This window comes from Tenrec ecaudatus, chromosome X (genome assembly GCF_050624435.1).
Source record: "Tenrec ecaudatus isolate mTenEca1 chromosome X, mTenEca1.hap1, whole genome shotgun sequence".
NCBI lineage: Eukaryota > Metazoa > Chordata > Mammalia > Afrosoricida > Tenrecidae > Tenrec > Tenrec ecaudatus.
This window is the reverse complement of record NC_134548.1, coordinates 95,659,120-95,685,811: the sequence shown is the minus strand read 5'-3', so window position 1 is coordinate 95,685,811 and position 26,692 is coordinate 95,659,120. Positions and strand designations below refer to the sequence as shown.

Genomic DNA, 26,692 nt, shown 5'->3' with positions numbered 1-26,692 from the left:
AGGGCAGAGGTTGTACACTGGTACATATGAGGGCTGGAGGCACAGGGAATTCAGGGTGGATGATACCTTCAGGACCAAGGGTGTGAGGGGCAATGCTGGCAGAGTGGAGGGTGAGTGGGTTGGAAAGCGGGAACTGATTACAAGGATCCACATGTGACCTCCTCCCTGGGAGAGGGACGGCAGAGAAGGGGGACTCTGGATAGGGCAAGATATGACAAAATAACGATGTATAAATTACCAAGGGCACATGAGGGAGGGAGCATCGGGGAGGGAGGGGAAAAAAAGAGGACCTGATGCAAAGGGCTTAAGTGGAGAGCAAATGCTTTGAGAATGATTGGGGCAGGGAATGTATGGATGTGCTTTATACAATTGATGTATGTATATGTATGGATTGTGATAAGAGCTGTATGAGTCCCTAATAAAATGTAAAAAAAGAAAAGAGGAGAAAAAAAAAAGAAAATGATTAGGGCAAAGAATGTACAGATGTGCTTTATACAATTGATGTATGTATATATATGGATTGTGATAAGAGTTGTATGAGCCCCTAATAAAATGTTTTAAAAAAAAATTATGGGCAGAATATTCTTCAGATAAATATATGTAGATTTTTAGAAGAGATATAGGTATATAAATGTAGCGAAATATGTACAAATATATCCTTAATAAAAATTGGATCTTAGAGCACACATAGACTTCCGGAAGTACACAAGTGGTTAAACACTTTACCAGTAACTGAAAATTTTCCAATTTGAACCCACCTATGGTTTCCTTGAAAATTAGGCTTAGTGACCTTGAATAACTTGTGAGGCAGTTCTACTTGGTACACATGAAATCACTGTGAATCAGAATTGATTGGGTGACGGCTAATAACGATGTAGTGCAAAATTTGTTTTGTTTTCTTATAATTTATTTTATTTGCTAGTACTGTAGGGTACATACCCAGCAAGTAATATACCAATTAAAAATTCAACAATTAAGTTACATTGGGTATATTCTACACGTTGTGTAACCATCGCTTTTTTTCTGAGTTGTTCCTCCATTACTAATATAAACTCATTATCCTCTAAATTTTCTATAATTACAGTTGTTGCTAATTTGATTCCATATAGATTTATCTTTAAAAAGGATCAAATCACATATCCTTTACTGATTAAGCTAATTTATTTTTTTTGCTTTAAGAAGATTTCAGGAGATATTTTTGGTTTGAGGAAAAAGAATATCTCAGGACAATGCTTCCAGGGTTTTATCCAAAAGTCATGACTCAAAAATCTGGGCTCCACAAGTATATGAAGTTATGTTCTTTATTTTCTTACCTTGTTTGAAGATTTTTCTATAAAATAGACTGGCCAACCCTGGCCAATACACGGTTAGATGCCACAAATTTTGAACTTGTTTCTGGGTATATTTGATCTGCTGATTCCATGAGTTTTCCCTATCAGCTGTGTTTTTGAGGTACAAAAAATATACCATATACCAGTCTTCAATTTTCTTGCCCATAAAAAGTCAGCATATGTTGATATAGCTGGAGGAAGTGCATTCTTCCTTTATTTAAAGTAGATTATGTTGTACTAAAGATTTAGTTCAAGTTCTCTTTCACGTGATATCCTTTCATCCAAAGATATATTTGAACAGTGCAAATTACATGAACTTCGAATTTCCTCTAAGTATCATTTCACCTTTATTAGGAACTAATAACAGGCAGCTCTAATTTGCTATCTTAAAAAGGGGGCCATAAGTAAGAGTAACTATACAATAAATAAGGAACCCTGATAGTGTAGTGGGTTATGTGTTTGATTGTTAACTTCAAGTCAGCTAGTGGAGCCATGAGCCATTCTGCAAGAGAAATATAAGACTTTTTGCCCCCATCACAGCTTACAGCCTCAGAAACCCACAGGAGATATTTAATTCTGCCTGATAGGGTTACTATGAGTCATAATTGACTGCCTGGTAGTGAGTTTGGTACAATAAATCAAGATTTAAATGTTCTGAAACCCCAAAAAGCTTTATGAGTGTTCAAACTCCTTTATTAAAATCAAAATACCCAAGTCTTGTTATAAGATAGCAAAAGTTAAAATTTTTCTTATAAAGAAGCTTGAAGTCAACTTCACCTCTGAAACATTTAACATGAATTAACTCCTAGATACTAAAATGTGTTCTGAAATATTCACTGCATAATTTAAAGAAGAAAAAAATACATCTTCTAATTGTTTATAAAGTTTTAAATTTGGCGGCACTCTAAATTGCCTGCACACTTTCCATACGTATGCCTTTTCATTTTTTTTATTTTCACCTCTTTTCAAGCTGTATTCTGGCTTTGCAGTATCCAAGTTTAGTCTTTTTTTAATCATTTGGGTTTCCAAACATTCAATTCTTTTAAAGACTTCAGAGTGACTGGTGAGTTAGAAAAACTGACTTTATGACTGGCAACTCAAGGTGTAAACAACTCGTCGCCACCATGGGTTCATATACAGCTTCTCTTGGAATTACCTTAATACTTAATTTTTTCAAATATTTCTTACCTTTTCTGTCTTATCTTGTAATTTGTGAGTCTGAATCCTTCTCATATTTAAAACTATGATAATAAACTCGTATAACTTAATAACTGAAAATACAGTAGAAACATAACTAAGAAACTAGAGCTGATGAGGTCACTCTAGTGTGATTTTCTGAGTCAGTGCCAAATAAGTCAAGGTGTACAATAAGTACCAGACTTACCATGATGTACTGCAAACAAGGTATCCAAAATCATAGGGGAATTGACATGTTAGGTTGGATTTGTCAGGCTAGGTTCATAGGCCCACAAATGGAGTGCCTTAAAGACATCCTTTTTACCACAATAATGAGAATTGGATTTGTGGAGGAGTTACTGTTTTATGTAAGCCAGATTTGACAGTGGGAACATCCCTAATCGAATTAAGCCACCTAACTGCAATCGGACTGGTTGAGACTCCTGTTTGGAGGGGCTAAATGACAGTACTTAGTTTACAGACACATAGTGAGTGTGGTTACCACAATGGACAGCAGAGTCAAAGTAGTAATAAGAATAGCATGCCTCACATGTACCTAAAGCTTGACTACTCAGGTAGGGTACTAAATCGATGGGAAATGTACTAAATATATACTAGATCTGTACTGGTGGAAGATTTCTAGGTAAGGTGAAGGGAAATCTAATTAAAATAGCCAGAATAGAGGGTCACTGCTCCTCAATCAATTCCCAGACATGATCTAATTTACAGACACACAACCCCTCTAGTGAAGGGGGATCTGGGTCCTATGGAGTAAGGAAAATATTACACTACCAAAAGTTTATACACTTAATCATTCTTTACAAGCATTACTATTCAATGGGGGGGGGAATAATCAGATATTTTGGGGATTGATATTTTTCTCGATACTAGTTTCAAAGGACCACCAAGGGCAGTTTGCCTTTATCTGAAAGGGAAACAATACACTTTCACAGTTCCCCCCTCAGAATTATATCAACACCCCAGCACTATGTTGCAATTTAGTCTACAGAGACTTTGATTGCCTTCTTTTCCACAACATATCACATTGGTTTATTACATTGAAGGTATCATGTTCATTAGATGTAGTGAAAAAGAAGTATCCACTATTCTATACTTACTGTAAGAATATCTGTAAGTGAGAAAGTGGGAAATTAATATGACAAAATTCAGGTACCTTCCACCTCAGTTAAATTTCTAGGTGTTCACTGGTTGGGGCATCTTGAGATATTTCTACTAACGTGATTATATGTTATGTATCTGGGCCTTTCCACATCTAAAAGGAGGCACAATTCCTGGTGTGGATATTTGGATTTTGGCAACAACATAGCCTTCATTTAGATATGCTCCTTCAAAGGCTATTTATTAAGTGAATCCAAAAGTTGATCACTTTGAGTATGTCCCAGAATAAGAGAGGCTCTGTAATAAGTTTAGACTGCTGTAAAAGTGGTTTTGCCACTTGGGCCATATACACCAGCTGATTCAATGGTGCTTGATGTGTCAGTGGCAAATATAGTTGCAGCTTGGAGTCTTTGACAGGTCTTTATTGGTGTATCATGGTGCAGAGTCTTAGAATTTTGGGTCAAAGCTTTGTCCTTCTTGACTGATAATTACTCTCCTTTTGAAAAATAAACTTTGTTTATTTTTACTTGTTACTGGGCCTCGGAAGAGACTGAAGAACTCACCATGGACCACCAAGTCAACACGTGTTCTGAGGTGTCTATCATAAGCTGAGTGTTACTTGAGCCACAGGGTCATGAAGGTGGATGAGTACCACAGCATTCCATCATTAAATGTAAGTCCGATATACAAGACAGGACTACACTAAGGCTTGGCGTGCAAGTAAGCCTCCAATGTGCACATGATAAAATTTCACTTGCTGAAATCAAGAAGGCCTTGAGGAACATGATGCTGGAAATCAGACCGCAAATTTCAGTATGTATTGCAATGCAAAGTAAACAAATTTCTTACAACTGGAACAATAGACAATAATAATAAATAAATTGAACTTGCCAAACATTTATTTTACTTTGATCAACAATACTCATGGAAAGAGTAGTCAAGTAATCATATGACATATTATAATATTATATAGGCAAATCTGCTGCAAAAGATCTCTTTAAATTTTAAAGAGCAAAGCTGTCACCTTGAGGACTAAGGTGTGACTGACATAAGCAATGATCTCTTGAATTACCTCATATTTATGAGAAAATTAAACAAAAATAATGAAGACTACAGAAAATTTGTTAATTTAATTTATGAGGTTGGAAAAGAATATCGAAAGTATTTAAATTACTGCAAGGACAAACAATTATATCTTGAAAGAAGTATATGCAAAGTATCCCCTAGAAATGAGGATGGTAAGATTTTTTTCTTCCAGTATTTTGGACTTGATATAAGGAGTGACCAATCCCTAGAAAAGTACATTATGTTTGGTAAAGTAGAGGTTCAGCAACAAAGAGGTAAACCCTCAATGAGATAGTCTGACAGAGTGGCTGTATCATGGGGTCAAACATAACAGTAGTGTGGATGGCAGAGTACTGGAAAATGTTTCATTTTGTTTTATATCGGGTCACTATGAGTCAGAATCAACTTGATGGAAGCTAACAACAACTGTATATAAATATAAGCATGAATGTGAATATAAATATTAAACATAAACATAGGCATGAATATATATACATAGAAGCACACACACACACACATATAAACATTTCCCTGGTTTTGATTTTCCTGAAAAATCAGCTTAAATCCAGGAGCCCCAAGAGTTACTGTTTTTGTAGCTGTAAAAATATTTATCACATAAATGTTGCCCACAAATCTTTTTACAAGTGTACAGCATATTTAAAGTATATACAACAATTAACTGTGCAAATCTACCCTTAATGTGATTTTTCTACCATACTCATTCCAAATTTAGTATTCCGTAAGCAGTTTGTATACAATTTAAATATATTAGCATTTTTCTATAGTATCCTTTGTAGTGGTAGAATATAATTTAAATATTTGAATCCAGAACATCTCTTGGTACTTTCTTATAACTTTTATAAATAAAAATAGTTTTATCCATCTATTTGATAGGATTGGAATGTGAAAGTTGGAAAAAAAGGAGGATCGCCAGCTGAAAAATATAGCCTTGGTGATAGGAAAAAACTGCTTTCACAGTAGAATTTGGACAGAAATATTTATTTGTGAAAATACCTTTTCATAAAGGTATTTATATAAATGGTTATTATACACATGGACCTTCCAGGAGGAATACACAAGAACCAAAAGACTACATTTCTGGAAAGAGGTATTGGAGAAGATCAATAAATCAGAACAAGGCCAGAAACAGTGAGAAGAAGACTTGTCACCATCATTTGTTCACATCCAAGTTCATGTTGAATATGAACAAAATTTTAAAAAGTCAATAAGAACCAAAATATGACCTTAACTAAATCTCATTGGATATTATAAAGCAACTGAAGAGCATCTAATGATTTGACACTTCTTCAACATAAATTAGCAAAGACAAAACAAATTGTGGAATGATATCAAAGATATGAGGAATTAAAGATTATTAAAAAGACAGGAAAAGAAGAAAATACCAAAATGGTTTTCAGAAGAGACTATGAAACCTGTTTGTGAATGTAACCTAGGTCAAATATATAGGAGAAAAGATGAAGTAAAAGGACTTAACCGAAGATGTCAAAAGACAATTTATTATGAATTATTATAATAAAATGTGAAAAGAGATGGGGTTAGAACCCAAAAAGGAAGGATATATTTGGCATTTCTCAAAGTGACACAACTGAAGAAAATAACCCATCACAAATCACAGGATTTTATGGGCAAAATATGGAAGACAAAGGACACATTAAATGAAGATTGAAGTCTATTGAAGAAGAAAAGTGTATTTAAAGAATACACAGAGTCACTGTTACAAAAAGAATTGATCCACAATAAAACATTTTAGAAGATAACAATCATATGAGCAATAATCAAAATTACAGGAAGCTACACTGAAGACAATAGCAAAAATGTTGTTCTAGGAATTGATTGAATACCAATTGAAACTTTTCAACAAACTGATTCAGTTCCTCAAGGTGCTCACTTATCTATACCAAGCAACTTTGAATACAGATATTTGATTAGCCAACTGGAAGGACACTATATGCATACCTATTTCAAAATAAGACCATCCAAAGAATGTGGAAATTATTAAATAATTCCATTAACATGATATCAATTAAAATTTTTGAAGATAAGTCAAAAGTTATTGCAGCAGTAGAACTACAGAGTTTCCATAAGGTCAAGCTGCATTCAGGAGGATGTGAAATGGGAAATAACTTTGCAGATATCAGATGGATGTGGGTTGAAAGCAGAAAATTCCAGAAATATCTTCACTGATGATTTATTGAATATGGAAAGTTTTTGACAGTGTAAATTATTATAAATATGCATAACATTGGAAAGAATGGAATTTCCAGGAAATTTAATTGTGCTCATACTGAAACAATACATAGAACAAGTGGAAGGTATTCAAACAGAACAAAAGTATATGACCTGATTTAATATCAGAATCTATGTGAATCATGGTTGAATCATTTCTTCACATTCCATCAATCAGTATTCTGAACAGATAACCTGAGAAGCTGAACTATATGAAAAAATATAGAGAGAGTGAGGAGGATGAGGTAGGCTCCCAATCCAGTTCCCATCCGGGCGTCAAGCAGCTTGAGCAGTGGGCAGAGTGGTACAAAACAGGCAACCCATTTTTGAGAATGCTCTGTGTCCTACGATTTGCAGGCATCCAGCAAGCTGCCTTCCCTACAACCAAGATGCCCACAGGGAAGGAAAGCTAAGAGGTGCTGAAGGAGGAGTCCCAGAGATTTGTGAGGTTCTGAGCAAAACCTGTGCCTGCAAAAGTGGAGACAAAGGCAAAAATGCAGCAGGAAAGGATTAATCTTCAGGGGGAAAAAGTGCAAACAAAAGAGAAAGGAGGAGTAAAGGAAAGCCAGGCTGAAGTAGCTAACCAAGAAAATAAGATTTACTTACTGAAAATGGAGAAACAAAAACCAAGGAGAGTCCAGTCTGATAAAGGAGAAGAAAAAGAAGTCAAGCCTGATTAATGTTTATCCACATGCATGAGCAGTAGGCCCTGTTTTCTCCCTTCTTTTTATTTTTTTTTATCTTTTTAAAAGACATTTTATTAGGGGCTCATACAACTCTTAACACAATCCATACATATACATACATCAATTGTATAAAGCACATCAGTAACTTCTTTGCCCTAATCACTCTCAAAGCATTTGCTCTCCACTTAAGCCCTTCTCCCTTCTTATACAACCCAGAAGAATATTTTATCAAATATTTTGTAAATTTAAGGTTTTTAGTAGCTCTAGGATCGATGAACCTATAGGGACAGCAAGTAGCATAAGGGTTTCTGGAGGGTGGGGATGGTTACAGTAGTGGTGGTTGGAAGGGTAGTTAAAAGGGAGATGATAGCAAAGAGGTGGGAAAGAAAATAATTTTTGGAAACTTATCGTGGTAGGAATTTTACAATACTGCTTGCCGTCATTGAATTATGGAATGATATGATAGAGGTATTACCCCCAATTATTTTTAAAATGGAGGAAATCTACTTCATCGCATTTTTTAAAAGTCCAAATGTTTTTTCTTTAAAGACATGCAATCTTACACTGTTTGTGTACTTTTTGTACAACCAGAAAATAGTGGGATGGGGGGGGAGTCAGTATTTGTATCTCTAATAAAAACATATTTAGTTGAAGTTTGAAGTCACTGTCATGTATTTGTATGAACTAAACATTTAAAATTTTGTTTCTTTTTAATAGAATTGTGTCTGGAAACCATCCTGTCTTCATGGCTTTCTTGTCTGAAGTGTCTGTATTGTGTCACATGTTTGGTTCTGTAGTCCAGTTTTCCTGATTACTTTGTTATGTACTGCGAAGGGTTGAATATTTGAGTGTGTAGTGGTGTGACATTAAATTGTGAATTAGTAGGACTTAAGATTTAACAGCTAATTAACATTTGAAGAGAAGGGTACTTGATCACCTCCTTAAAAATTGTCTCCAAATTAAAGCTGAAAAGTGACTGGAATTTAGAAAAGAATTGTATTTGCATGCCATTGTAGAATTATGATAGGTGCATTGAGAATTATGTACAGATGGTTCATAATGTGTCTTTAACAATCTCAAAGCAACAAATAAAATGTGTTACTATATATGTGTATATATATATATCATCATGATTGGTGGAAGACTCATTAAAAATCTGAGTTCTGCAGATGATACAGATTTGCTTGCTGAAAATAAGACTCCAAGCTTTTGCTGATGATTAAACACTGCAGCATAAAGGAAACAAAAATCCTCACAAATGAAGCAATAGATGACATCACAATAAACAGAGAACATACCTGTAACCTGAGGATTTAAGATTGAAAGGTGCCCAGCAGTCAAAAGGTATAGCATCTGGGGTCTTAAAGGCTTGAAGATAAACAAGCAGTCATTTAGCTGAGAAGCAACGAAGTCCACATGGAAGAAGCACACCAAACTGTGTGATCAAGAGGTGTTCATGGAATCAGGAATCAGGCATCACCAATCCAGAACAACAACAAAAAACATATCAGTGTGAATGAGGGAGAGTGCATTCCCATAGCCCATCTGTAGACAATTGAACATCCCCTTACAGAAGGGTCACAAGGAAGAGCCAGTCAGGGTGCAGTATAGCACGGATGAAACATACAACTTTCCTCTAGTTCTTTAATACCCGGCCCCCACCACTATCATGATCCCAATTCTGCCTTACAAATCCGGCTACGCCAGAGCATGCACATGGGTACATATAAGAGCTAGAAACACAGGGAATCCAGGACAGATAAACCCCTTAGGACCAATAATGACAATAGCGATACCAGGAGGGTAAGGTGTGGGGAGAAAGGGGGAACCAATCACAATGATCTACATATAACCCCCTCCCTGGGAGGCAGATAACAGAGAAGTGGGTGAAGGGAGACATCGGTTAGTGTAAGACATGACAAAATAATAACAAATTATAAATTTTCAAGGGTTTGTAAGGAAGGGAGGGAAAAATGAGGATCTGATACTAAGGGCTCAAGTAGAAGGAAAAATGTTTTGAAAATGACGATGGCAACAAATGTAAAAATGTGCTTGACACAATAGATGGATATATGGATTGTGATAAGAGCTGTGTGAGCCCCAAATAAAATGATATTTTTTAAAAGACAAACTACGTGGTGTGTGCAGAGGACAGCTACACCAATGGTATTGAACAGTTTCAGTAGGTAAACATTGACTTACTTCTCTAATACCTTACTTAATGCATTAAGATATATATTGTTCTGTCAGACCTCTATGTGATATTATCAGTCAATACTATTTTAAGTTTTACCTGAGCACCAACTCCCATCGTTTGTGAAAAGAAAACAAAACATCGAGTCACATAAGGATTTATTTGGTACAAGACAATAATCTAGGTATTGTGATTTGTAGTTATCCAACCCATGATCAATCTCCCTTTTTCAATGGTGCTTTAAAGTTTTGAAACATAAACTAAGCCCACACCGACATTCATGATCCAAGGATTACAAATTATATACTCTAAATCAGAAGGAGGGAGTAGTATTAGAGCTTATGTTGTGTGATTCTTGTGTGGATATGGATGACAGTGGATATTCAAAATACATTTGCAAGTTCTGCACAGAGAATACGTGTTCAGTGGTTTCCTTCTAACCATAATTGAGAGATTAGAATAACCTGGTTGTCAGGCAAAGAGTATTGTAGAGATGGTTCTAGTAGATTAAAATGAAAATCTGATTTCAATGGTTAAAATTTTGTCATTTGAACTCCTTTTTGATACACTTTGTACTTTATTTAGTTTTTAATGTATCCTGTGTCTTTTTTCATGTTAGAATTTATCTTTCGTGTGTTTTCTCATGGCTGGTAGGTTTGTGATTCTCTGTTAACTATTTTTTCAATGCTTGTTTTTTGGTATATGAAACCCAGGATGGATTAATCTATAGAGACAATAACTAGAAAAAGGGTTCCTTTGGGGTGTGGCAGGGAAGGTAGGGTGAAGGGATATGCATGAGTACAAACAGTAGGAAAATGTTCTGAAACTGTCGTAGTTACAGTACAACACTGCTTGATATGTTTAAACTATGGTATGGTGTGATGTCTGGATTAGGTACCAATGAAATGGTTTGAAAGGGAACAAAAATTCCTGGACAAAATAAAACACTGGTAAACAAACAGAAAAGAATGACGTTGGAAAATATGTCATTTTACTTGGATACATAATCAGCAATCATGTACATTGTCATCAAGAAATCAAGTGACAAATTGCATTGTTGCCATTGTTCTGAACCAGGTCTCATTAAAGAGCAAAGATGTCACTTAGACGACAGAGTTATGCCTAACCTAAACCTTAATATTTTCAATCACTATATATGCATGACAAACCTGGCTAATAAAGGAAAATAAAAGAATTATGATGACTTTGAATTATGTAGTTGGTAAAGAATATTACACATATCAATGGATTTTCAGAAAAAGAAACAAATCTGTCTTGAAAGAGGTACAGTCAAAATGCTTGTTACAAAAGCAGAAAGACTTCATCTCCTATATTTTGGACATGTTATCAGAAGGTTAGACTCCCTGGAGAAGAATATCATAGTGATAGTCTGGGCTGACTAGGGAAACAAATCCAGAGAGACACTCATCTGTGTATAAGAAAGAGATTGATATACAAGAGCAGTTGAATATTGAGATAACATTCCAGCCCAGTCCAGATCAAGTCCATGAATCAAATATTAGCCCATATGTGTGATACCAATCTATAAAGTCCTCTTCAGACTCACGAAATACATGCAATGACGCTGAGTATAGGGAGATTATAGGCCAGTGAGTGGGTGGGAAGTCTTGTGGATCCAGGGGCATGGTAAGCATCTCAGCAGTGGTAGAGCTCTCCATGTGGCTCCTCCAGCTCAGGGCACTAGTATAGCTCCATGTGTCTTGTCAGCGGCAATGTCTCGCTGGGAATGAGCCAGCATCCTACTTCCAGTGAGCTATTTATCTCCTTAGCACCTCCAAATGAGATCATCAAGCTGTAACCTGATTGACAGGCTAAACTCCACCCTTTCACTTTAATCCTTTCAATTTGACAACAGATTATATAACTACCACAATCAAGCTTAGAAAAGTAGACTAAAAAACCCTCAAAACTCACTGCCATTGAGCCAGTGCTGGCTCATAGCAACCCACTGAAACTGGAACTGTTTACAGGAGTTGAAAGCCCATTTGTTCTCTCAGAAAAGTAGAGGGTAAGTGAGGAGAACAGGAAACCCTTTCGTGAGATACTGATTACACCAATGGATTGACCCCTAGCAACAATTGTGAAGGTGGTGCAAGAGCAGGTGGTGATTATTTCTGTTGCACACAGTCCCTCTGGGTTGGTGCCTCAAAGGCACCTGACAAGAACAATGTCATTTGTACAAGGTTCCATGTTACTCTTCTAGTTTCTTGATGATGTCATTGGAAAGATTTACATGTTATCATTTTTTTTTCCTATCGTATTCTTTGCTCTATTCAAACAATCTTTCTCCTCCGTGGACCTTAAAATAAACTGCATATGTTTGGCTCATAACTCACTTCCATCATGTGGATTCTGACTCATAGCAATGCTATAGGAAAGGGTAGAACTACCCCTGTGGGGTTCCTATTTGTAACTCTTTACAGGAGTAGAAAGCCCTGTCTTTATCCTGCAAAGGAGATGGTTGTTTTGAACTGTTGACTTTGTGGATTGCAGCCCAATGCTTAACCACTATACCATTTTTTGTTCATAGAAATTATTTATTCCCCTTCTTTGTCCTTCTTTAGCTGTATTTTTTGTGTTCACTTCGTATTTGTTTTTATTATAAATTTAACTTCATGGTTGTTTGATTGTTAATCTCCCAATCCCTCTATTCATTCTCAAATCATGTGTTGTTGATCTCTCTTATGCTATTTTATATTTTTCTTACAATACCAACTATATCCCTCCATTTCCATTGGGAAAATGGTGCTACATAAATTATGTTACATTCTCATCTATCTTGAGTTATAATCATGGTTCAATCATGATAATAACATACCTTTTATGTGACCTAAAAATTGGCAAATGGCATATTGTAAAATTTATCACACAAATTATCCTCATAGTAAGCATTTTTTCAATAAAAATTGTTCCTTATCACATATTGCATGCTAATGACACCCAGAAACACATCAGTGCTCTTATCAAACAAATTCATTTCTGTCTCTAAATTAAGAATAACTGAAAATTTAACACAATATTTATTAAATGTATATTTGTTATAGTGATCTGATTCAATACCAACTATCACCAATAATTTATAAATTCATGTATTACTTCATTCTTGAAGAGGATGATTATAGGCTACATCTCTTGCTTACTCAAGTAGATCTACGACCTATAATTTTATAATATTATTTCTGATCATCTTTATGCATCAGCTTAATTTCTCTGCTGATCTGAAAATCACATTTAGTTTCTTACTCATATGAATTTGAATAACTACACATAAAACCCTTAGATTATAGCAATTATAATGGTAATAAGCATAATGCAGACCATGTTCAATTAACACAATACAAATAATTTAAAATTAATCAGATTTCCAATTCATATTCTCTTGATGTGTGTTTACTCTTAATGTGTTTATAATGGTATCTTGATGCAAATCATCACTATGCTTTGCCTAGGCCTACCTCATTAGAGTTCTCTCACTATTCTTGTCTTCATTAATTTGTACAAGGGTAAAATTAAAACATCAAAATTGACTTCTTTCTTTTCGTTTTCCGTTTCTCTGTCCATGTCCTTTGTTTAACCTTTTCTTTATTTAATTCTGCTCCCAATATTACATTGTTTTTCATGGCTTTCAGATTCCTTAAGCAGCTGTTAAATGACACTACATATCTGTCTCAAATAACATCAGGGGAGCAGTACTTTCCTGTCTTGTATATTCAAGCCTCTACAAGTCAATAATAGGATGACTTCATTCTTAAAGAGAATGATTATAGAACATATCTCTGTGTACCCAGTAGATCTACCAGCGTAGCTTTTCTAATGTAATTTCTGATCATCTTTGTTTAATTAAGTTCATGTGCAAGTTTCATTTCTCTACTTATCTGAAAATTACATTTAGTTACTTACTCATAGGATTTTGCATAACTACCAATAAAGCTCTTTATAGCAGGCTTTATTTGATGGTGTTCCTTTCCCATTCTTAATATGAATAGCATTACATAAAACCAAACTCACTGCCATCAAGTCAACCTTGTGATCTGCAAGGTCAGCAGTTTGAAACCACCATCTGCTCCACGGGGAAAAGACAGGGCGTTTACTCCTATGTAGAGTTACAGCCTCAGGAAACCAACCGGGGAAGTTCTACCCTATCCTATAGGGTTGCTACAAGTTGGCATTGACTCGGTGGCGGTGAGTAGCTTTTGAATGTCTGCCTGAATAACTCAAGCTCAACCCATTGAAGAGGACAGATCTAGTTTAAATGACTTCTGCGATCTCTAGCATAGAGTGTATATTATGGTCAGCAATTTTATGTTAATTGTCTTATAAACTAGCAACCAGGCATTAGGTAATTGCCACAAAGTCAGGCAAAGAAGGATCTTTCCTAGCTTATGGAAGTGACGTAAAAACAATACAAAACAGGGTCAACCATATGAGAACGAAAGGGTAACATATATGCAACACTGACGTTCAGATGGATAGGAAAGAAGGAGGCAGAGTAACTAGAAATACAAGGAGAAATGTGTATGGTGATGCAATAGATGAGTTTAAATAAAATTTGCATGAATTGTTTAATATAAAACTGATGATAAACTCTGTATACGTTCACGTAATTCACAACAAAACAGTTTTAAATAAATATATAAGTGAAGGAGCAAAAGGAAAAAATGCTGTAGAAACCTCGCTTTCCAAATGACATCTCCTTAATATGATGTATCATATCCAATTACTGTTCTTGGAGGTGCCTTTACAGTCTAGTTATTTTAGTTTTCTCTGATACATTTTAACAGACAATTTAACTGAAGTTTTGTCAGAACTGCATGACATTTCAATTTCTCTGTTTGCTCCTTTCAACTTCCTCTTGCTTCCTTCCACAAGTGTTGATAGATAATAAGTATCCTATAGGGAAGAGTTCTCAGAATTTTATTCTAGCGATAACTATGATAGTTGGTTTCATAAATTTTCCAAGTAAGATAAAATTTCAGAGCTGAATTTCTTATTGCTTAAGCTGCAAATAAGGACCTCATTACTAGTGGAATATGAAACACATATACCCTGGCAGCAAGTACAGCTATTAAAAATTTCATCATAAAATAATTTAGAAAATATACCAGGTGCAAGGAAATAAAATAACTGGAGTTGTTTATCAGGTATTTGCAAAGGGAAAAATGAACACTGATGGCCTCTGCAGTAAACACTGTTCATTGCACTGCTAAAGGTTGACACTCAGCAGTCACTCTTCCCGAGAAAATTGAGGCGATCTGGTCTTGCAAATATTTACAGCCTAGGAAACCCAATATAGGCTTGATATGAGTCAGAGTGCATTTGATAGCAGTGGGTTTGGGGTCTGTAAAGGGATAGAGATGATGAAATCATGTTAATTAGTGACTGATCCTGGTATTGATTGCCTTGTTCATTGTACAGTGCAACCGTGGAGAGTGATTCACATAGAAACATGTGGTTCCTGCCGACAGGATCTGTTCTGTACAGTGATCAGATTTTCTGTGCGATGGTTCAATATGTATATATGAAGAAACAAATGAAAAAAATCATGGTAATTAAGGGATATTGCTAAGCCAAATTTTAAAAATCTTAAAGATAATACAACTCTGTGAACAATAGACTGATATTTTGGTTCTTACGTTGAAAGCCAAGAAACCTCCTGATATTTGATAAAGTGGCCTCATTCCTGTGTAGGCGGACTGAAAAAGCTGAGGCCTAGGCCTAGATATGAGTAGTCAATGGGTGAGCTCCACAGAAATTTAATAGACCAAAAAATTCAGGTGGGTTATACTGCAAGGTTAGAGGCTTTGTGGGGAGCAGTAGTTGAGGTCTTCTGCTAAGAACGGAGGCATGTTGTATATGTACATCTGTCTCCAAAGCTGCAAAAGTAGCTTGTTATTTTTGTTGTTTTGGGGTGCCATCCACTGAGTTCTACATGGGACTATATATAGCACAACAAAACACTGCCTGATCCTGTGCCATCATCACAACTACTTCTATGTGGGAGACCATTGTTGCAGTCACTGAGTGACTCCATCTTGTAGATGGTCTGTCTCATTTTCCCTGCCCCTCTTCTTTATTAGCATGATGTCTTGGTCTCTCCTGACAATATGTTCACAGTACATGAGATAAAGTCACAATATACTTGCCTCTAAAGAGCATTTTGGCTGTACTTCTGAGAAAGATTTGCTTGTTCTTTTGGAAGTCCATGATACTTTCAATATTCTTCTCCTGCACAGTAATTCAAAGGCATCAAATCTTCTTCAGTCCTCCTTGTTTAATGTCCAACTTCCACGTCCATATGAAGCCATTGGAATTATCATGGCTTGGACTAAGTGTATCTGAGTCCTCAAAGTAACATCCTTGCTTTTCAACACTCTGTAGGGATCTCGTGCAGCAGTTTTACCTTAAGCAACACATCTTTTGATCTCCTGACTGCTGCTTCCATGGGCCTTGATTTAGGATCCAAAGAAGACAAAGTCCTTGACAACGGAAACTTTTCTGCATTTATCATGATGTCCTCTGCTGTGTAGAGTTTTGAGGATTCTGGTTCTCTTCGCACTGAGTTGTAATCCGTATTGAATGCTGAAATCCTTGATATTCATCAACCAGTGCTCCGAGTCCTCACTTCCAACAATAAGGTCTCCATATCTCTGGGTGTTAATATTAACTTTTGTCCAATCTTGATATTGCATTCTTCTTCATATAATTCAGTTTCTCTGATGATTTGACCAGCATACAGAGGGAATACATATGGTGCAAGGATACAACCCTCACACATACTTTTCCTGATTTTAAAACACGCCGTATTCCATTGTTCCCTTTGCACAAGTGCCTCTGGATTCATATACAGGTTCTACATGATCACAGTCAGGTGTTCTGGAATTCCCATTCTATTCAAGCCCATCCAGTTTACTTCTCCCTTTTAAGAGCTAGTATATTTCCCTTTCTGGAAGACACTTTAGGAGCCCAGAAAACACCGTGGGCCCGCCCTTTAGGCGCTTTCTTATGTCTCCTCCTGGCCACTAGACAAACTATTAGAGCTAACTCATAGAAAAATTCATCATCCAGCTGAGTATGTGCTGCATTTTAACAGGAAAGAAGGTGAGTATACCCATATATGCTTAAGAACCCTCCCGACCCAAGCTGTGTATCTGAATTTCCTGGTGCTGCATAAATCAAAGTTTTGAAAGATAGAACTTGAAACTTTAACATCAGCTACATTGTTGCTGTCCCTGGAAATTTCTTGGAGTTTCTTAGAATTTCAGGGCATGTTATCCTCTGCCTCATGCACTATTCTGTGCCTATTCTGCAATTCTTCTAACTCAGAAGTGATTGGATTTACAATTCCCCATACTCTGCTCTAGTGTCACTAGCACAACAGAAACCTATTTCTGAACAAGGTCACATCACCAGTTATGGAGGTTGGGATTTCAACATATTTATTTTTAAAGATATCTAAATTAATAAATAAAAGGGGGAAATATCAGATGTAATAATTCATTAACAGAAGGAGTACATTTTTAATATGATCAATGTAATTCTGGTGATATCCACATATATATTCATTTATGTAACAGCATGTATTTAAAATAGAGAAGACATAGGTCTTTCAAAATTCTATCAAGTTATCCTCAGCTTCCTTTCTATTACCATGGCCATATTTTCTAACTACTGATTTTTCTTATTTGTTTCCAATTTTTACATTGAAATAACCAATAACTACAAATGCATATTAATTGCCTGCTTGATCAATTTCAGACTAAAGAACTTAGTAGACCTCTTCAATTTCTTTATCATGTATATTAGTATTTTATTAAAATACTTTTATTGGGGGCTCTTACATCTCTTATCACAATACAAACATTCTTCCAATGTGTCAAGCACATTTACATATATGCTGCCATCATCATTTTCAAAACATTCTCTTCCCACTTGAGCCCCTGATATCAGCTGCCCATTTCTCCCCCGTTCCTCCCTCGCCCTCCCGCCTTTCTTCACAAACCCTTGATAAGTTATAGATTATTTTTTCCATATCTTGCATCATCCTCCGTCACCCTTCACCCACTTCTCTGTTTGTTATGCATCCCCCTAGGAGAAAGGTCTATGTTGTTCCTTGTGATCGATTCCCCGTTTCTTCCCCCACCCTCCTCTAATCCTCCTGGTATCTCTACTCTCTTTGTTGGTCTTGAGGGATTTATCTATCCTGGATTCCCTTATCTGTGTCAGTGTACATGTTCTGGTCTAATTTGTTTTGTGAGGTAGAATTGAGGTCATGACAGTGGGGTGAAGGATGCACCAAAGAGCTATTGGAAAGTTGTGTGTTTCTTTGGTGCTACACTGGACATGACTGGCTCATCTCTTCCATGTGAGCCCTCTGTGAGGGGATATCCTATTGTCTACCGATGGGCATTTGGTCTCCATTCCATGTCCCCCCTCATCCACATTGGGTATGTTTTCTTTATGGGTCTTAGATGATACCTGATCCTATTGATACATCATGATTACACAGGCTGGTGTGCTTCTTCCCTGTGTGCATTGTTGCTTCTGAACTAGATGGCTGCTTGTTTATCTGCAAGCCTTTAAGACCCAAGTGACTATATCTATTGATAGCTGGGCACCATCAGCTTTCCTCACCACGTTTGCTTCTACAACCATTTTGTCTTCAGTGATAGTGTTGGGAAGGTGAACATCACAGAATGCCAGACTGTTAAAACAAGGTGTTCTTGTGTTAAGGGAGTACTTGAGTTGAGGCCCAATATCCATATATGAGTACGTAGTTCTACTTCATATATATATATGCCTATATTTAGGCCTCTATGAATTGCATTTGCCTCCTGGTTTTTCCCTCTATTTCACTTTTGTTTCCCTCTTTTCCAACCATCATGTTTGGCCTTCATTTGGGTTTAGTAATTCCTCACTTCTACTTTGCCCTTGATTGAGCCCCACTAGACATCTTACAACCTTCCTTCCATTGAATTTAGTTCACTTGTTCCCTTGTCCCTGGGTTGGTCTCCCACCCATTTCCCTTGTCCCACCTCCCCTTCTCCTATAACCCCCATACCCCCCGGAACCATTGGTTCCATTCTTTTCATCTCCAAATTATTTATCCCACCCAGCTTATCTAGATAGACATGCAAATACATTAAAAAGTGCAAAAAAAAACAGGCAAAGCCAAATAAAACAACAAAAGAAGTCAAAACCAACAAAACAATAACAACAAAAACAAACACAAAATAACAATAAAAAAGAAAGCCACTGACAAAAATGGAAAATGATATAACTAGGTCAAGGTCGGTTTGTTGGCCTTTACCAGTGTTTTCCAGTTGAATCTGATGGGGTGCCATACTTTGTCTCCCAAGTCTATTTTTGGTATTCCCTGGGGGTTTCATCAGTCTGCTTCCCCTGCTGCTCTGCTGTATGCCCTCAGTGCCTTGCCCCAACGTGATGGGGCCATAATGTGCACTATTCCCAATCTGTGTCTCCAGTGCTCTCCCCCACGGCGTCATGGTTAAGTGAGGGACACCGTGTCCCGTGGTGGGCCTGGCCCTATGGTCCTCCCCATGCGTTGTCTGCCTTGACCAGGAACATCGTCCTCCAGGCTTGGTGGGCCATGTTGTCCTGTCCTCCCTCTCCATCCTTTTTGCGTTTCTCCCGTGTGCTTTAATCCGACGCAAAACACTCCCCAAGCTGTAGCCCCAGTGCTGTCCTCTGAAGTGAATTCTTCTGATGAGGGTTGGGAGTGTCAGCATAGTCGGGATGGGAGCCAGCCCCGCGGACCTCTCTATTGGTTACCTGGTACATGCGGGTCTGTTGTATTCATGTCTTGGTGCATAGGGTTGAAGCCTGGTCTCTCCTTCTCCTTTGGAGATATAAACAATACCCTCCCCTTGAATGGACTAGTGCCCTGCTCCCCGTCTCATGTCTTTTTTTCATTTTTTGTCATTCTTTCCCCCTCTTATTTAGTTGGCTGCCGTGTGTATCCTAGGATTGGGTTTTTCCCCTGCCATAGTTGCTGAACCTCACCCCAGGGATGTATGTATGTTGTAGTATTTCCCCTATGCCCCAATTTTTTTTTCTTTTTAAGCTTACCGCAGTGGACTCAAGTTGTACTTGACCTTTTGTGCTTGACTTACTTCACTTAGCATAAGTTCCTCCAGCTCTTTCCATGCTGCAATGTGCTTCATGCGTTCATCACTGCATTTGGGGATGCGTAGTACTCCGTTGTATGTATGTACCGGAGCTTTTGGATCCATTTGTCAGCTGATGGAAATTTGGGTTGTTTCTAACTCCTTGCAATTGTGAACTGTGCCACGATGAACATTGGAGTACAGATGTCTGGTTGTGGTTTGTTTCTTGCTTCTTCTGTGTATATGCCCAGTAGGGGGATTGATGGGTCGTATAGTAGCTTAATATCCACCTGTTTTAGATACCACCAAATCGATTTCCATAGTGGCTGTACATAACTACAGGTTCGCCAGCAGTGGATGAGAGTTCCTATCTCATCATAGTCCCTCCAACACTTGTTACTTTCTGACTTGTTGAATTGGGCTTTCTTTGAGGGTGTTATCATAGTTGTCTTAATTTGCATTTCTTTTATGGCTAATGATCGGGAACATTTTTTCATATGCTTATTGGCCATTTGGATTTCTGCTGCTGTGAACAGGTCTTTGTCCATCTCCTCAGTGGGCAGTTAGTTTTATTTCTTATTGTAAGCTTGCAAAGCATTGTGGATTTTAGTACTAAGGCCTTTGTCTAATGTGTCATTGCTAAAGATTATTTCCCAGTCTGTGGGCTCTCTTATTACTCTCTTGCTGAATTCTTTCAATGTTTACAGGTGTTTTATCTTCAGTATATCCCACTTGTCAATTTTTGATTCCTCTGTATTTGTATCCTTCCCTATTTCTGACAGCCTAAGTATTCCCTGTGCCAAGGTTCTCAGGTTTGTCCCAGTTCCATCATTAATGGCCCTAATTGTTTTGGGGTTTACCTCAAGGTCTATGATCCACCTTGAGTTTATTCTTGTGCAAGGAGTGAGGTAAGTGTCTTGCTTCATTTTTCTGAAGGTAGATATCCATTTCTTCCAGCACCACTTATTGAAAAGGGCATCCGCTTCCCATTTGATATTTTTTGGGACCCTTATCAAAAGTCAGTTGCTGTATGCTGATGTTTTCATTTCTGGGTCTTCAGTTCTTTTCCCTTGGTCTGAATATCTGTTGTTACACCAGTACCACACAGTTTTGACCATTATGGCTTTATTATACGTGCTAATGTTAGGTAGAGCAAGCCCTCCCACTTTGTCCTTCTTCTTGAGAAGTTCTTTGTTAATTCTGGGCATCTTCCCTCTCTATTTGAAGTTGGTAATCCATTTTTCTAATTCTTTGAAGAAGGATGACGGTATTTGTAACAGGATGGCATTAAACATATAGTGCCTTGGGCAGAACTGACATCTTTTCTATATTGAATCTTCCAATCCACGAGCATGGGATATTCTTCCATTTGTTGAGGTCACACTTGGTTTCTTGTAATAGTGTTCTATAAATACCCTTGTATAAATCTTTTGTTTTTTTAAGTCAGTTATATCCCTAGATATTTCAATTTGTGCTTTTCTACTGTAAAGAAAGGTTACTACCTTTTTAGTTGCCTCTTCTGTGATCTTGTCTGATGTGTATTGTTGTCCAATAGACTTCTGATTTTTGATCTTGTATCCTGCTACTCTGTCATAATCCTCTATCACTTCCAACACTCCACTTGTGGAGTTTCAGTAATTTTTTATGTATAAAATCATATCATCTGAGAATAATAATAGTTTTGCCTCTTCCTTCTTCAGACGAATACCTTTGATGTCTTTATTATGTCTTATGTTGTTAGTTAGGACCTCCAGTACAATGTTAAATAGGAGTTTGGACAAGGGGATCCTTGTCTGGTCCCCTTTTTCAGTAGAATTGTTTTTGTCTTTTCTCCATTGACTATCATGTTGGCTGTTCGTTTTTCATATATAGTTTGTATAATATTTAGCAATTTTCCATCTATTCCTATCTTCTTGAGGGTCTTAAACAAGAATTGGTGTTGGGTGCTGTTGAATGCTTTTTCTGCACCTTTTGATATTATCATGTGGTTCTTAAAATTTTTTCCTGTCAATGTGGTGAATAATACCAACGGTCTTTCATATGTTGAAATATCCCTGTTATGAATCCTACTTGGTTGTGATGAATTATTTTTTCTAATATGCTTTTGTATCCTATTAGGCAATATTTTGTTAAGGATTTTTGCATCAATGTTCATTAGGGATATTGGTCTGTAGTTCTCAGTTCTAGTGGGATCCTTGCTCACTTTAGTTATACTAGTTCATAGAAAGAGTTTGGGAGTTATCAGTCTTAATCTATGTTCTGAAAGATTTTGTATAGTATTGGTGTCAGTTCTTCCCTGAATGCTTGGTATAGTTCTACAAAGTCATCTGTTTCGGGTTATTTTTGTTGGTAATCTCTTGATACTCTTATCTTTTTCTTCCATTGCTATGGGTCTGCTGAGGTTCTTGACATCCATCTGGGATAGCCTAGGGAGGGATTGGTTTTTTTCAAATATTTTTCCATATTTTCCAAGTTGTTGAACTCATTAGAACACAGACCTTCGTAGTAGTGTGCAATTGTCCTTTTGATATCATTAGGATCTGTTGTAATGTACACTGTTTCATCCCTCATCCTTGCTGTTGAAATTTGTTCCTTCCTTTCTTTGGTTAGGTTTGCCAGTGGTCTATCCCCTTTAGGGCATCAGCCTGACAAAATCGCTACTCGCTCAGCTGGAGCCTACAACCCAGCATGCCAAACCTAGAACTATTTAGTGTGCTCTTGGTTAGCTTTGTGAGTGGAAAATTTTAAAAAGCAAGGTTCAGGACAGACCCTAGTACTCTGATTCTAATTTCAGGACTCCACCTCCCAGTCCCCTTCACCTTACTTCCCAATTTTCTTCTCTGTCATCAGGAACTCTGGGTGGGCGAGTCTAACTAGAAATCATCTTCTTCCATCTCAGGATGTATATTAATACCTTATGAATACATTTGCATTATGGTTGTAATAACTAGTCTTGTGGGTGTATAGATATTATGCCATCACAAACAGCATTGTGCTTATACAACTTTTGATCATGAATTGAGAACTGTGGGTGTTATATATTTTTATGTCAATTAAACACTCCTGATTATGGATAGAGTAAAAACTTTCCATCAATTCACAGCCTGACATGCTGTAATTGGGGGTATTGCCTTGTCATAAGGAAGATCCTGGGTCCTCCCTTTCTCTTTCTGCTACTGACTCTGAGAGCTGTCAGAACCCTGCTTGGATCCACAAGACACTACACCCAACAGTCTATGATCTGCCTGCATTTTGAGTGGCTGCGTGAGTCTGAAGAGGGATTCTTGGACTAATATTGGACTTATGGGTTTGAGTTAGTATGAGCTGGTGTGTTCTTTTGTATGTAATTTTTTTCGTGCTATAAAGCTCTTTATACATATGAATGTCATTGGATGTGTTTCCCTATTAAACCCAGCCTAACACAAGGACTATTGCACATTTCCAGCTCCTTCCTATCTATATTAGTTCTTGAAAAGATTGAATCAATATGAATAATAGCATTATAAAAGATAGTAAATACTGAATTTGTTGTGGAAATCAAGTAAGCTTTACTTGTATCCTGCCAGTATTCTGTTAAGTAAGATATATCAATTAATTTCTAAATTATTTGTTCCTTCAATGAATTTGTACATAACTTTTACAAGCTTAGATAACTATATATGTCATAAAGTAAATACTATATCTGTCATGGGATTTAGTGTTTTCTTTGGACACTAGTTTTCCTGTGTTTACTATTTAGAATACCATATTTAGGAAGCAACAGAAATCTTATTACCTAATAATTAGAACTACTGCTATGGTTTTAAAAGGTAATACTTAACAATTTTCATCAGTGTTTCACATTATGAAAAATAGCAACATTATATTACAATGTCTTTGGTTATGTTTTTTAAAACTATTGATATGTGCTTGCCATAAATTAAAATATTTATTTTGAAAATTGAATATAGAATTTTATGACAGCTTTCTAGTGTTTGAGAATAATTTGTATTTCTGGGAAAAGAGAAAGTTGTGCTGATTAAGAATGCAATTGATTACCTCTCATTTCTAATCCAAAAGTTTTCTTCTTAGTGTATTTCATATTCTCAAGGAAATCAAATTGATAATAAATTGAAAGTCAGAGAGATTCTGTAAGAACAGTTGTGTCAGTGTCCTTCATTTTTCTGTAGATTATCTTCTAAGAAAACAATTGAAGCACTTCATTGAGGATTATTTCTCTCCTTTCTCATTGGAGAGCAGTGCTGTCAATATCAGGTATGTGATTGAGTCATTCTTCCGACAGCAAATGTATGAACTCCTTCAGAAGTGTTCTTAATTTCAGGAAATTTAGGTCATGTGAATTTGGATATGAAATATGCATTTTCATTGAACTGAGCTTTAGAATTTTATTTAATTATGAATGTAAGCAACAACTCACAGCAGTATTATCAGTCCTGTGATGTTGTCACTAAGAAAAATCACAGATGTTTTCAGATATTACCTTTGTTGCAGATAATTTGAAATATAATTATATTAATCACTACTCCAAATCTATGATGGTTATGAGATTTGGGATGTGATATACTCATGCAGGATATATTGTATCCTAATCTTACCACAATTTAAAACACCTTTATAATGGTTGTTTCAAGATAATTGACCTTCTTTATTGTTTTTTTTTATTTTGTGGTATGCATTTTTAAACATTATGTTGTTAATAGTTTTATGGGATTCCTCAGACTGTCCAAAGGGTCGCTGACACAAAAACATTTAATTAAATCCACCGAAGAAAATGAAGCTTACTGCCAAAGGATAAAACAAAAGCTCGATCATTTAAATAAGGAAACCCATACTTTCTGATCCAAAAAAATGATATGAAAAAGTTCTCCTAACCTGAAGTGCATTACTTAACGCTCAAATCAGAAATACCCAATGTTAACTTCCAAGTTTTAATAAATTAAGTCCCTTTTATATGAAACAATGCTTTAGGAGATTACATATATTGACAAGATCTTAAAGGAGGAAATGGTGCAATCTGGACTTTAATTTACTGGGATTCTTAAGTAAATTACTATATTTTTAACCATTAATAGTTTCATGAATGAACTCTGCTCATATTTATATGCCTAAGATGATTGTCTGAATGTACCAAATTAATTTAAATCAAATACAATAAGGAGTATAACTGAAGGAGACCTTGCAATTAATATTATGACTAGGAGAAGGAAGAGATTATATAGGAGCATACTGTAAATGGGAAGAGGTGCCATAGAGTGATATCATGAATCACATGGGGATTACATGGAATGTTAGGAGGAGGAGGGAAAGAATGAAATGAATCAATGGAAACGAGTCCCATAGGAGTTTTGAAGTCCATAATACAATCGATAAAGTAGAGGCTGAAACTAAAAATGTTTAAAGAATAATTCTCCCCACAGGAATTTAGATGGAGAGACTATTATGTTTGATTCTAATGACACCAAAAAGTAAAATAGAACAAATAAAAAATAATATAGGAAACTTGACACCTATTCCACATTATGTAAAACCAGAGTCTTTCATCTCACTCTTGCTAGTAAATGGTTATGTTCATTCATGCATTCAATTATTTAAAAAAAATCATTCAAAAATAAAAAATATTGCAGTAAATTATGAAAATCAGGACCTGTGTAAAGAGGAATGATATCAGAAAAAACTATAAATATTTTTTCAGTAAGAGCGAGTAAAAGGAAAATGGAAAGGATTCGTCCTCTGAAAGGTGAAACATTTGTGCGACTCAAGTAGTCACAATGAATTCTGGCTTTCACAGAATTCAACACCTACATTTTTTCTCTCCTCAGAGAATGTATTTTTAAGTAGGCATAAATGGAAAATAAATTTGTGAACAATTTCATTTGAGTCTTGACAGTAGGCAAATAATTTAACCAGGGTCAATCCTAGGATATGCTATCCACCCAGAGTCATGAGAAGGTGGGAATACTTATTTAGAGACTTTTTTTATGCTGAAGAACAAATTAGCCACAGATAATGCATCTTACTTTCCAAATGGCAGGAACAAGTTTTTAAAGGTAAATAAATAAATTGAATGACAATAAATGTGAGAGTGTTATGAGAAGTCCAGGGAAAACATTGCCGCATGATAGAACCTCCTAGAGATCTCTAGGTAGGGACACATGCACTTGGAAATCAGATGGGAGACCTGAATTCTGAATCTTTTAAGATTATTATTATTTTTAAAATATAAAACTTCTCCCTCGCTCCCCTGGCAAGAAGTGGAACTTGGTATACCAGGAATCTCAACAATTCCCCCTCCCCCAGGTGATTGATTCGCTGGGGCTGAGACTTATCTTTTCCAGACCTTCCACTGATTAGAAAACCCCTTCACCGCAAGCCCTCATTCCCAGTGCTTATTTAATCCTTTGGACCACTGCATAGAGGGCGGATAGTGTGGTATGATGCAGAATCCCCATACATTTCCACTCTTTATCCATAAGACTCTCCCAGTAGGGATGCATTTTCTACACTAACTGATCAGCTCCCTTAGAGCACGGAAGCAGAGTGCCAACAAACTAAGGCCTTTTTTTATAAACACAAAGTTATCAGTCTGTTGCACTCTCCCAAAATTAGAAAAGTGACTGGTAGATTACTAGAAACACTGTCCACTTACCCCACCCACCACTGCCTCAAGACAGAGCTCCCCCCTTTATAGATACTAGCATACTGCTAAAAATCCAGTTTTTAAATTTATCA

At 36.5% G+C, this 26,692-nt stretch overlaps 1 non-coding gene across 1 annotated transcript; it reads left to right on the top strand.

Annotated features, from left to right (window-relative positions):
- The first annotated feature begins 15,214 nt into the window (after positions 1–15,214).
- Positions 15,215–15,354, top strand: LOC142435492 (small Cajal body-specific RNA 14). Its single transcript, XR_012781539.1, has one exon.
- Positions 15,355–26,692: the final 11,338 nt, after the last annotated feature.